We start from the raw sequence: 10,657 nt of genomic DNA on the forward strand, positions 1-10,657 counted from the left end.
TTTATTATAATGTTTATTATTATTACACACCTTCACCTTTCTTAGTTCTGTAACACTGTTTCTCTGGTAACTAACCTGGTGCTTGTGAATTAGCATTTATTATGTTCTAAGGGTTTTTGCTATCTCTTAAAGTAGACTCGATGTATTTCAGGAGAGTGACTATGTCTACATACTCAAGCCTCCAGAATGTTGTGAAGATATTCATTCCCAACGTATCTGCTTTTGAAAAGGTCCTCGGGGCTTTTAATTTTCATATCATAGTCTCTGTGCTGAAGAAACTGGATGAGGGGCTCATCCAAATGTAAAGGCAAGTCATGAGTATCATCACAGTCCAGCATCCTACTGTCTGTGACACCACTGCAGGCCGAACAGTCAAATAGTCACCTGGTTCTTCCTTAATCTTTCTCATAAGCGAGATGAGCTTAAAGAGAAAAAACTAAATTCATTTAAATATTTTACACGTTCTAATGATCTATAATTATAAAAAAATTCTTAGATGTTTTAATTTTTAACAAGGCCTTCCTTCATTTTGTCATTTGTCATCGATACTGGAGACAGAAATAAAATATATATTAAAATGTCAAATGTGCTGGGATGGTGACATTTTATCTAAGTGCATAATTAAATTGCATTTTAGAACTGATAATCTATATTTCAAAGGAGGTGAACTGTATGTGAGAATCCTTTCTTTTTTTTTTAAATGACTTTATTTTGCAAAACAAAGATAAATGTAAAGATTTTAAACATTTTTGCTTAAACTTATACATTTTTGTCAGTACTGTTTTTTCAGACATTAAAATAAATTTTACATAAAACCATGTGAATATGTTTTTTAGTCAGTACTTGATTTTTTTCAAGGGCTTGACAGTATGCATTGAAAACCTACTAGTTGCAATAAGCATAAAATACATGCAAAACAAAATGCAACATGGAAATAGTCAAAGTCTTCTTGTTTTGTGAATATATGTATATTTTTTGTTTTCTTTATTTCTTGGACTTCATACAGTCTGTGAGTTGTTTCTGGGTGAGTGCAAGCCTCTGGGGTTAGCATCCCACTATCAGTGACTGCATATTATGTCTGTTCTTTTGTGACTGGGTTATCTCACTCAGGATGATCTTCTCTAGATGCAGCCATTTTCTTAAGAATTTGGTTAAGTCATTGTTTCTGGTGGCTGAGTAGTATTCCATTGTGTATATGTACCACAATTTTTGTATCCATTCGTCTTCTGAAGGACATCTGGGTTCCTTCCAGCTTCTAGCTATTATAAATAGAGCCGCTATGAACATTGTGGTACATATTTCTTTGTTGTGTATTAAAGTGTCTCTGGGGTATATGCCCAGAAGTGGAATAGCTGGGTCTTCAGGTAGTACTATATCCAATTTTCTGAGGTATCGCCAGACAGATTTCCAGAGTGGTTGTATTAGCTTGCAACCCCACCAACAGTGGAGACGTGTTCCTCTTTCTCCGCAGCCTCGCCAGCATCTGCTGTCATCTGAGTTTTGGATCTTGGCCAATCTGACTGGTGTGAGGTGGAATCTTAGGGTTGTTTTGATTTGCATTTCCCTGATGGCTAAGGATGTTGAGCACTTCCTCAGATGTTTCTCGGCCATTCGGTGTTCCTCAACTGAAAATGATTTGTTTAGCTCTGTACCCCATTTTTTAATAGGGTTATTTGATTCTCTGGTGTCTATCTTTTTGAGTTCCTTGTACACCTTGGATATTAGGCCTCTATCTGATGTGGTGTTGGTAAAGATCTTTTCCCATTCTGTTGGTTGCCGTTTTGTTTTCTTGACGATGTCCTTAGCCTTACTGAAACTTTGCAATCTCATTAAGTCCCATTTGTTAATCTTTGACCTTAGAGCTTGAGCCATTGGTGTTTTGTTCAGGAAATTTTCTCCTGTGCCTATGTGTTCTAAGGTTTTCCCTACTTTCTCATCTAATAGTTTCAGTGTATCTGGTTTAATGTGGAGATCTTTAATCCACTTACACTTGAGCTTTGTACAAGGAGATAAGAACAGGTCTATTTTCATTCTTTTGCATGTTGAGTGCCAGTTGGACCAGCACCATTTGTTGAATAGGCTGTCCTTTTTCCATTGAATGTTTACTGCTCCTTTGTCAAAAATCAGGTGACCATATATATGAGGGCTCATTTCTGGATCTTCTATTCTATTCCATTGATCCACTTGCCTATTTCTGTACCTGTACCATGCAGTTTTCAGCACAATTGCCTTGTAATATAGCTTGAGGTCAGGGATAGTGATTCCCGCAGATGTTTTTTTGTTGTTGAGGATGGATTTCGCTATTCTAGGTCTTTTGTTATTCCATATGAAATTGCACATTGATCTTTCCAATTCCATGAAGAACTGGGTTGGAATTTTGATGGGGATTGCATTGAATCTATAGATTGCTTTTGGTAGGATGGCCATTTTTAAGATGTTGATCTTTCCAATCCATGAGCATGGGAGATCTTTCAATTTTCTGAGATCCTCCTCAATATCTTTCTTTAGAGGTTTGAAGTTCTTGTCATACAGGTCCTTCACTTCCTTAGTTAGAGTCATACCAAGGTATTTCATAGTTTTTGTAACGATTGTGAAAAGTACCTTTTCCCTAATTTCTTTCTCCACATGTTTGTCCTTTGAGTATAGGAAGGCTACTGATTTGTTTGAGTTAATTTTGTATCCGGCCACTTTGCTGAACTTGTTTATCAGCTGTAGGAGTTCTCTGGTGGAATTTTTGGGGTCACTCAAGTATACTATTATGCCATCGGCAAAGAGTGATGTTTTTATCTCTTCCTTTCCGATTTGTATCCCCTTGATCTCCTTTTGCTGTCTAATTGCTCCAGCCAGGACTTCCAGTACTATGTTGAATAGGTAGGGAGAGAGTGGGCAGCCTTGTCGAGTCCCTGATTTTAGTGGGATTGCTTCAAGTTTCTCGACATTAAGTTTGATGTTGGCTGTTGGTTTGCTGTATATTGCTTTTATTATGTTTAAATATGGGCCTTGGATTCCTGTTTTTTCCAGGACTTTTAATATGAAGGGTTGTTGAATTTTGTCGAATGCTTTCTCAGCGTCTAGTGAGATGACCATGAATTTTGGTCTTTAAGTTTGTTTATATGGAGGATTACATTGATGGATTTTCTTATGTTAAACCATCCCTGTATCCCAGGGATGAAGCCTACTTGGTCATGATGAATGATGGTTTTGATGTGTTCTTGGATTCGGTTTGCAAGGATTTTGTTGAGTATTTTTGCATCAATGTTCATAAGTGAGATGGGTCTGAAGTTCTCTTTCCTTGTAGGGACTTTGTGTGGTTTAGGTACGAGGGTTATTGTAGCCTCAAAAAATGAGTTGGGTAATATTCCATCTGATTCTATCTTCTGGAATAGTTTGGCGAATATTGGTGTTATATCCCCAAAAATGTCTGATAAAATTCTGCACTGAACCCGTCTGGACCTGGGCTTTTTTTGGTTGGGAGGCTTTTGATGACTTCTTCTATTTCTTTAGGTGTTATAGGGTTATTTAGATGGTTTACTTGGTCCTGGTTAAACTTTGGGACCTTGTATCTGTCTAGGAATTCGTCCATTTCCTCCAGATTTTCCAATTTTGTGGAGTATAAGTTTTTGTAGTAGAATCTAATGATTTCTTGAATTTCCTTAGTTTCAGTTGTTATGTCACCACTTTCCTTTCTGATTTTGTTAATTTGGATACTCTCTCTTTGCCCTTTAGTTAGTCTGGCTAGGGGTTTATCAATCTTGTTGATTTTCTCAAAGAACCAACTCTTTGTTTTGTTGATTTTTTCAATTTATTTTTTTGTTTCTATTTGGTCTATTTCTGTCCTAATTTTGATTATTTCTTGCCGTCTACTCTTTTTGGGTATATCTGCTTCCTTTTGTTCTAGGGCTTTTAGCTGTGTTGTCAGGTTGCTGATGTGAGCTCTCTCCAGTTTCTTCTTGGAAGCACTTAGGGCTATGAGTTTTCCTCTCAATACTGCTTTCATTGCATCCCATAGGTTTGGGTATGTTGTGTTATCATTTTCGTTGAATTCTAGAAAGTCCTTAATTTCTTTCTTTATTTCTTCTTTGACCCTGCTATTCTTTAACAGAGCGTTGTTTAGTTTCCATGTGTATGTGGGCATTTTGTTGTCTATGTTGTTTTTAAAGACCAGCCGTAGACCATGGTGATCTGAGAGGATGCATGGGAATATTTCAATCTTCTTATATCGATGAAGGCTCGTTCTGTGTCCAATTATGTGGTCAATTTTCGAGAAGGTGCCATGGGGTGTTGAGAAGAAGGTGTATTCTTTTACTTTAGGATAGTATGTTCTGTATATATCTATTAATTCTAGTTGGTTCAAAGTCTCTGCTAGTTTTGCAGTGTCCTTGTTCAGTTTCTGTTTCCCTGATCTGTCCATTGGTGAGAGTGGGGTATTAAAGTCTCCCACTATTATTGTGTGGGGTGAAATGTATTTTTTGAGCTTTAGTAGAGTTTCTTTCATGAATGTGGGTGATTTTTTATTTGGAGCATATATGTTAAGGATTGAGAGTTCCACCTGACAGATTTCCCCAGTAATAAGTAAAAAGTGTCCTTCTTTATCTTTTTTGATAACTTTTGGTTGGAAATTTACTTTATTCGATATTAGAATAGCCACCCCAGCTTGCTTCTTGGAGCTGTTTGCTTGGAAGTTTTTTTCCCACCCTTTTACTCTGAGATAGTGTCTGTCTCTGTCTCTGAGATGAGTTTCCTGTATGCAGCAAAAGGCTGGATTTTGTTTATGTATCCAGTCTGATAGTCTATGTCTCTTTATTGGGGAGTTGAGACCATTTATGTTAATAGATATCAAGGAATAATTGTTTCTGTTTCATGCCATTTTTGCTTTTTTGGGTTGAGTTGTGTCTGTGTTTTTTTCTTCTTTTAGTTTTCTTGTTTAGGAGTTTTCTTGTTTTTACTAGGCTGTATTTTCCCTCCTTGTATTGGGTTTTCCACCTATAATTCGTTGTAGTGCTGGGTTTGTGGTCAGATATTGTGTGAATTTTGATTTGTCTTGAAATATCTTTGTCTCTCCATCGATGGTGATTGATAGTTTTGCTGGGTATAGCAGCTTGGGCTGGCACTTGTGCTCTCTTAAGGAGTGCATGATGTCTGTCCAGGCTCTTCTAGCTTTCATAGTCTCTTTTGAGAAATCGGGTGTGAGTCTGATTGGTCTGCCTTTATATGTTACCTGACCTTTTTCCCTTACTGCTTTTAGTATTCTTTCTTTACTTTGGGCACTTGATGTTTTTACTATTATGTGTCGGGAGGTATTTCTTTTCTGGTCCAACCTATTTGGAGTTCTGAAGGCTTCTTTTATGCTCGTGGTCATCTCATTCTTGAGGGTAGGGAAGTTTTCTTCTATGATTTTGTTGAAGATATTTACTGTGCCTCTTAGTTGATACTCTTCTCCCTCTTCTCTTCCTATTATCCTTAGGTTCGGTCTTCTCATTGTGTCTTGTATTTCCTGGACATTTTGGGTTAGGAGCTTTTTGTTTTTTGCATCTTCTCTGGCTGTTTTGTCTATGTTTGCAATGTTGTCTTCTGCCCCCGAGATTCTCTCCTCGATCTCTTGTAATCTGTTGGAAATCCTTGCTTCTGTGACTCCTGATTTCTTTTTTGGTGTTCTAACTCTAGGGTTATCTCTTTTAGCCCTTTCTTTATTGTGTCAATTTCTGTTTTAATTTCCCTTTTTCATTCCTTTATTTCTTTGGTTCTGTTTTCGTCTCGTTTTTTGAGTTCATTGAGTGTTTTTCTTGTTTCTTCTTTAAAAGCTTCTAAATCTTTTTGCTTTTCCTCCCTTTCTTGTTTAAGTAACACTATCAGCGTCTTGAGGCATGATTTCAGGTCTGTGTCTTCTTTCTCTGGAGTGTTTGGAATTCCGATGTTTGCTACTATTGGAGAGCTGGGTTCTGGTGTTGCTAGATTGTCTTGGTTTCCTTGGGATATACTCTTTCTCTTTCCTCTTGCCATTTTGTTGTCAGTGATATGTTCTTGCCTTTTCCTTGTATCTGGTCTGTGTCCCTGGTACACTTTCCGTGTGCACTCCGCAGAGATCTCTCTACTCCCCGGCAGCCCAGGTTCCGGGTGGCAGCTGGGCCAGGCTCTGCTCTGCATACTGAAGTCGCCTCCGGGTGGGAACAGACGTTCCTAAGATCTGTTCCTGGTCACAGATGCTCAGCCTCTCCGAGCCACCTTTCCGGGTGGCAGGTGGGCCAGGCTTTGTTCTGCGTCCTGAAGTCGTCTCAGGGTGGGAACAGAAGTTCCTAAGATCTGTTCCCGGTCCCTGGATTGGGGAGGACAGGGCAGGTCAGGGCAGGGGGTGCCCTTTCCTTGTGCACTCCGCTGAGATCCCTCTGCTTTCCAGCAGCCAAGTCTCCTACTCACCAGTTGCTCAGCCTGTACGAGCCGCCTTTCCGGCTGGCTGTTGGGCCAGGCTCTGCTCTGTGTCCTGAAGTCGTCTCCGGGTGGGAACAGAAGTTCCTAAGATCTGTTCCTGGTCACTGGATCGGGGAGGACAGGGCAGGTCAGGGCAAGGGTTTCCCTTTCTGTGTGCACTCCGCAGAGATTCCTCTGTTCCCCCGCAGCCTAGGTCTCCCACTCACCAGTTGCTCAGCCTGTACGAGCCGCCTTTCCGGCTGGCAGTTGGGCCAGGCTCCGCTCTGTGTCCTGAAGTTGTCTCCGGGTGGGAACAGAAGTTCCTAAGATCTGTTCCAGGTCACAGTTGCTCAGCCTTACACTTCCACGTTGCTGTTTATCACCAGAGGAAGTCAGGACTGGAACTCAAGCAGGTCAGAAAGCAGGAGCTGATGCAGAAGCCATGGAGGAATGTGGCTTACTGGCTTGCTTCCCCTGGCTTGCTCAGCCTGCTTTCTAATAGAACCCAGGTCTATTAGCCCAGGGATTGCTCCATCTACAATGGGCTGCGTGAGAATCCTTTCTTAAGGTGTCTCCAGTTGGTGTTCTATAGCTCTGTACCCATCATCTCTATGTATGGTTGAGCTGCCAAGAGAGGCAAAATGATGCTTCCCATAGCACCATGGGAAGACCATGTGAAATTAAAGATGTCTAAGTGGTTCTTCAAGATATAGAGGAGAATGAACATTTTGTGCCTCATAGAATTTCCTGGTGCCAAAAACAAACAGATCGTCTTCATGACAAATGGGGACGGGAAGTATGATCCAGTATGGGACGATTGAGAATATTTACTTACTAGAAAACAATGGCATTAGCTGGGCTGCCAGTGATAGCAATGCATGGGAGGCCACCCAGCAGTGTTTGGTACCTCTGTTTCTTTCCATGTTGTACGAAGTTCTTAAATTTCCAAGCTTTCCACTGGGAAACAGGTTAATTGAAATTGTTAAAATGTATATATTATGATTATGCTTTACAGTTACCTAAGCATGATCCTATAGGATGGAGATATTAGTAAGGATGAAAATGTAATTTTATAGATCTTTATACAAATTAAAATTTTGTTATTTTTGTATATATATGTATATGTATGTATATGCACAAATGTATGTATCTGTAAAACCACAAATAATAAGAGCTTTCCAGAGAGTTTTGTCTTTCCTATGGAATTTTATCACAAGTAAAAAAGCTTTTCAACTCCTTTCAACCAATGCAGATTTACATTATGTTAATGTTCCTGTTCAAGGTGCTTTGGAGAACTGCTACATAATATAAAATGACCTTAGCTTAAAGTTTGGAATGGTGACTGCTCTCTCACACTGATCAAGTCTCCCTAATTCTGGCCATGCAAAGACAGAGTGCACTTATCTCATGTCAAAGTGTGCCAATAGCCCTCACACTGTGTAGGAAAGCAAATAACAATTTGATGGAAAGTTCAGAGTATCATCAAACCTACTGGTTAGGCAGAAATGTGTGAAACTCCATTTACAGAGCACAGCAGCAACAAAGGATGGTAATGTCCCACAGGAACTTAAGAAGAGCAAGTTTACAAACATTGAAACTGTCTGTCTTTCCTGCCTCTACAAAGGTTTAGCACATCAACTAAGAGTAACATCAATCAATGAAGAAAAAGGGAACAGCGTTGGTGCCCAGCGTTCGGCAGTCTCGAGAGCATTCCTCAGTTTTCAGTCATTTCAGTTAAGAGTTGACTTATAACAGATGAAATAACACAAAAAACATTATCACCTCATAGGAAAATATGAAAAAAATACTGTTAATTTCATGAAGTAGTTGAAAGTAATTCTGTTTCCACAAATAACTAAAATGGTGTTTTTAAAGTTTTAATTATTTTTGCTGGGGAAAAATGTACTCAACGTTACCCCAGTCTTTAAAGATAAACATTGGTTATTTAGCAGGTTTGGAAACCTAAACAGCATTTTTGATTGCTGGTGGTATGCTTTGTTCTTGACAGAAACATCTTTGATCTTCTCTTTTAATCCTGATTATAAGCCCTGGCTATATTGACTCCTGTACTGGTAAAACTGATCTGGAAGAAAGTCATGGTTTTCCTCCAGGGAATCAAGATTCTTTGTGGAACTCGATAAATTCCTTTCCAGCGATGCCTGAGCTTCATGAATATCATATTCAAGCATTACATTAGCCCTGAACAACAGGCACACTTTGTCAGTGGGAGCCACTGAGGCTTTGCAGTACAAGATTTGCCAGGAAGAATCTGGTCTTCATTGATTTGGTGGGCTCTCTTTCCTTTTGCATGTACTTTAGAATTTCTAAAGTCTGTTTAAATTCAGGAAGTCTGACCTTTCAGCACACCTCCCCGCCACTCTTTCAGCAAAGTTGAGTCTCAAAAACTTATATAATATTGTTAATCTGTCTTTTTTAATGCTGTGGCTGCAGTCTTGTTTCCAGGTTGCTTCATGAAAGAATCAACATTTTCCACAAACACTGCTTTTGGAGTCTCTGGGTGGAGGCAGAGTCATTTCTCAGTAACTTCCCTCCTTAGCTTTGACCATCTTGAAAAAGCTACCTGTTCTTCTCTAGTGAGAGACAGAAAGTGAGTGATCTTGATGGAGGGATGTGGGGAGAAACTGGAAGGACTAGAGGGAGGGGAAGCTAATCAGGGCATATTAGATGAGAAAAAATTATATTAGCTTAAAGAAAAAGAAGTGAGAGAACTTTGTTTCATTGATTCTTTCTATTGGTTTGGTTTGTTCATTTTTATTGACTTCAGCCCTGCGTTGGATCATCTTTTGCAGTTTCGTTCTTTTGGGTGTGACTTCTATTTTTGGATTGGTGCTTTCAGGTGTGCTATTAAGTTAGTAGTTTGAGATCTCTTCTTTTTTATTATTTTTTATTTTGTTGTTTTATTTAATAATTTAGGGCTATGGCATTGTCTCTTACCTGCATTGTGTCTCATAAATTTGCCTATATTGTGTGTTCATTTTCACTCTATTCTATAAAGTCAGTTATTTCTTAATTTCAATCTTGGCCCATTTTTCTCTCAGCATACAATTGTTCATTTTCCAGGAGTTTAAACTTTCTGTTACTGATAATCAGCTTTAATTCATGGTAGTCATGTAGGATAGAAGGTATGTGTTTTGAATTTCATTGAGATGTTCAGTAAATATCTGTTAGTTCCGGTATTTGTTTGTTCAATGTTTGTCTGGATGACCTATGTATTGGCAAGAGTTGGGTGTTGAAGTCTCCTACTATCAATGTACAAGGATAAATATGTAATTTTAGGTGTACTGTTGTTTCTTTTACATTTATTGTTTCTTTCTATTCTATAAAATCAGTTTTTTTTCTTAATTCCTATCATGGCCTATTTTTCTTTTAGTATACAGTTGCTCATTTGCCATGAGTTCATAAGCTTTCTGTTGATATTCAGCTTTAATCCATGGCAGTCAGATAGGCTAGAAGGATAAAACCTCGCAGGCTTGTGCCTGGTGAAGAGATGTTAAGTATTATAGTGTCTTCCTGTTGGATTTTTGTCTTTGTTGGGTGTGCAGTATTCTTCCACATGTCTTCTGATTAGTTCTACTGTCAATTCTATTTTTCAAAAGATATTAAAACGGCCATACTAGATTGTTTCTTTGGTACGTTTGCTTGGAAATTTTTTTCATCAGTGTATCCATTTCTTTTGTTTTGTTTTTAATGCCTGAAATTCTCTTTTCCATTTCTTGTATTGTTTGGGATGCTTGTTTCTGAGGTTTTTACTGAGTTTTTAAATTTTTCATATCTGAGTGTTGTCTTCATTGATTTTATTTATGTTTTCAGGTACTGAACTCTTTTGTTCATTTTCTTTCATGTTTATGTTCCTATATTTTTTTGAAGAGATTATTTGTTAAATTGATAAAATACCTCTTATATCCATGAAGGCTATTTTAACGACATTGTCTTGTGTTTCAGCTGTGTTACAATTGTCAGAGCCTGTAATGATATGCTTGCTGGAATCTAATACATACATGCATAGTCCTTGCTCTATTGACTGCATTTTTATCCTGGCATCTAGACATCTGGGTTTGGGTAACTGTAATTCCAGGTCTTGTGTTTGTTGGGTAGCCATTTTGTTCATTGAGTTTTGGTCCCTTCTTTGGTTCTTAAGCATGTGTGGTCTCTGTGCTTTGCCTGGTGGAAAATTCCTCTAGGTTCCTGCTAAGTGTGGCCACTGGGGGCTCCAGGGAAATGTGTTTCTAGG

General features: G+C 38.6%; 1 pseudogene across 1 annotated transcript; it reads right to left on the reverse strand.

Annotated features, from left to right (window-relative positions):
- Window positions 1-250: 250 nt before the first annotated feature.
- LOC308430292 (prefoldin subunit 3-like) lies at window positions 251-10,453 on the reverse strand (annotated as a pseudogene). Its single transcript has 3 exons — window positions 10,321-10,453; window positions 8,322-8,919; window positions 251-421 (listed from the first exon to the last, which is right to left on the reverse strand). The product of its transcript is annotated as a prefoldin subunit 3-like (transcript).
- Window positions 10,454-10,657: the final 204 nt, after the last annotated feature.

This window comes from Micromys minutus, assembly GCF_963924665.1.
Source record: "Micromys minutus genome assembly, chromosome: 15".
Taxonomy (NCBI): Eukaryota; Metazoa; Chordata; class Mammalia; order Rodentia; family Muridae; genus Micromys; species Micromys minutus.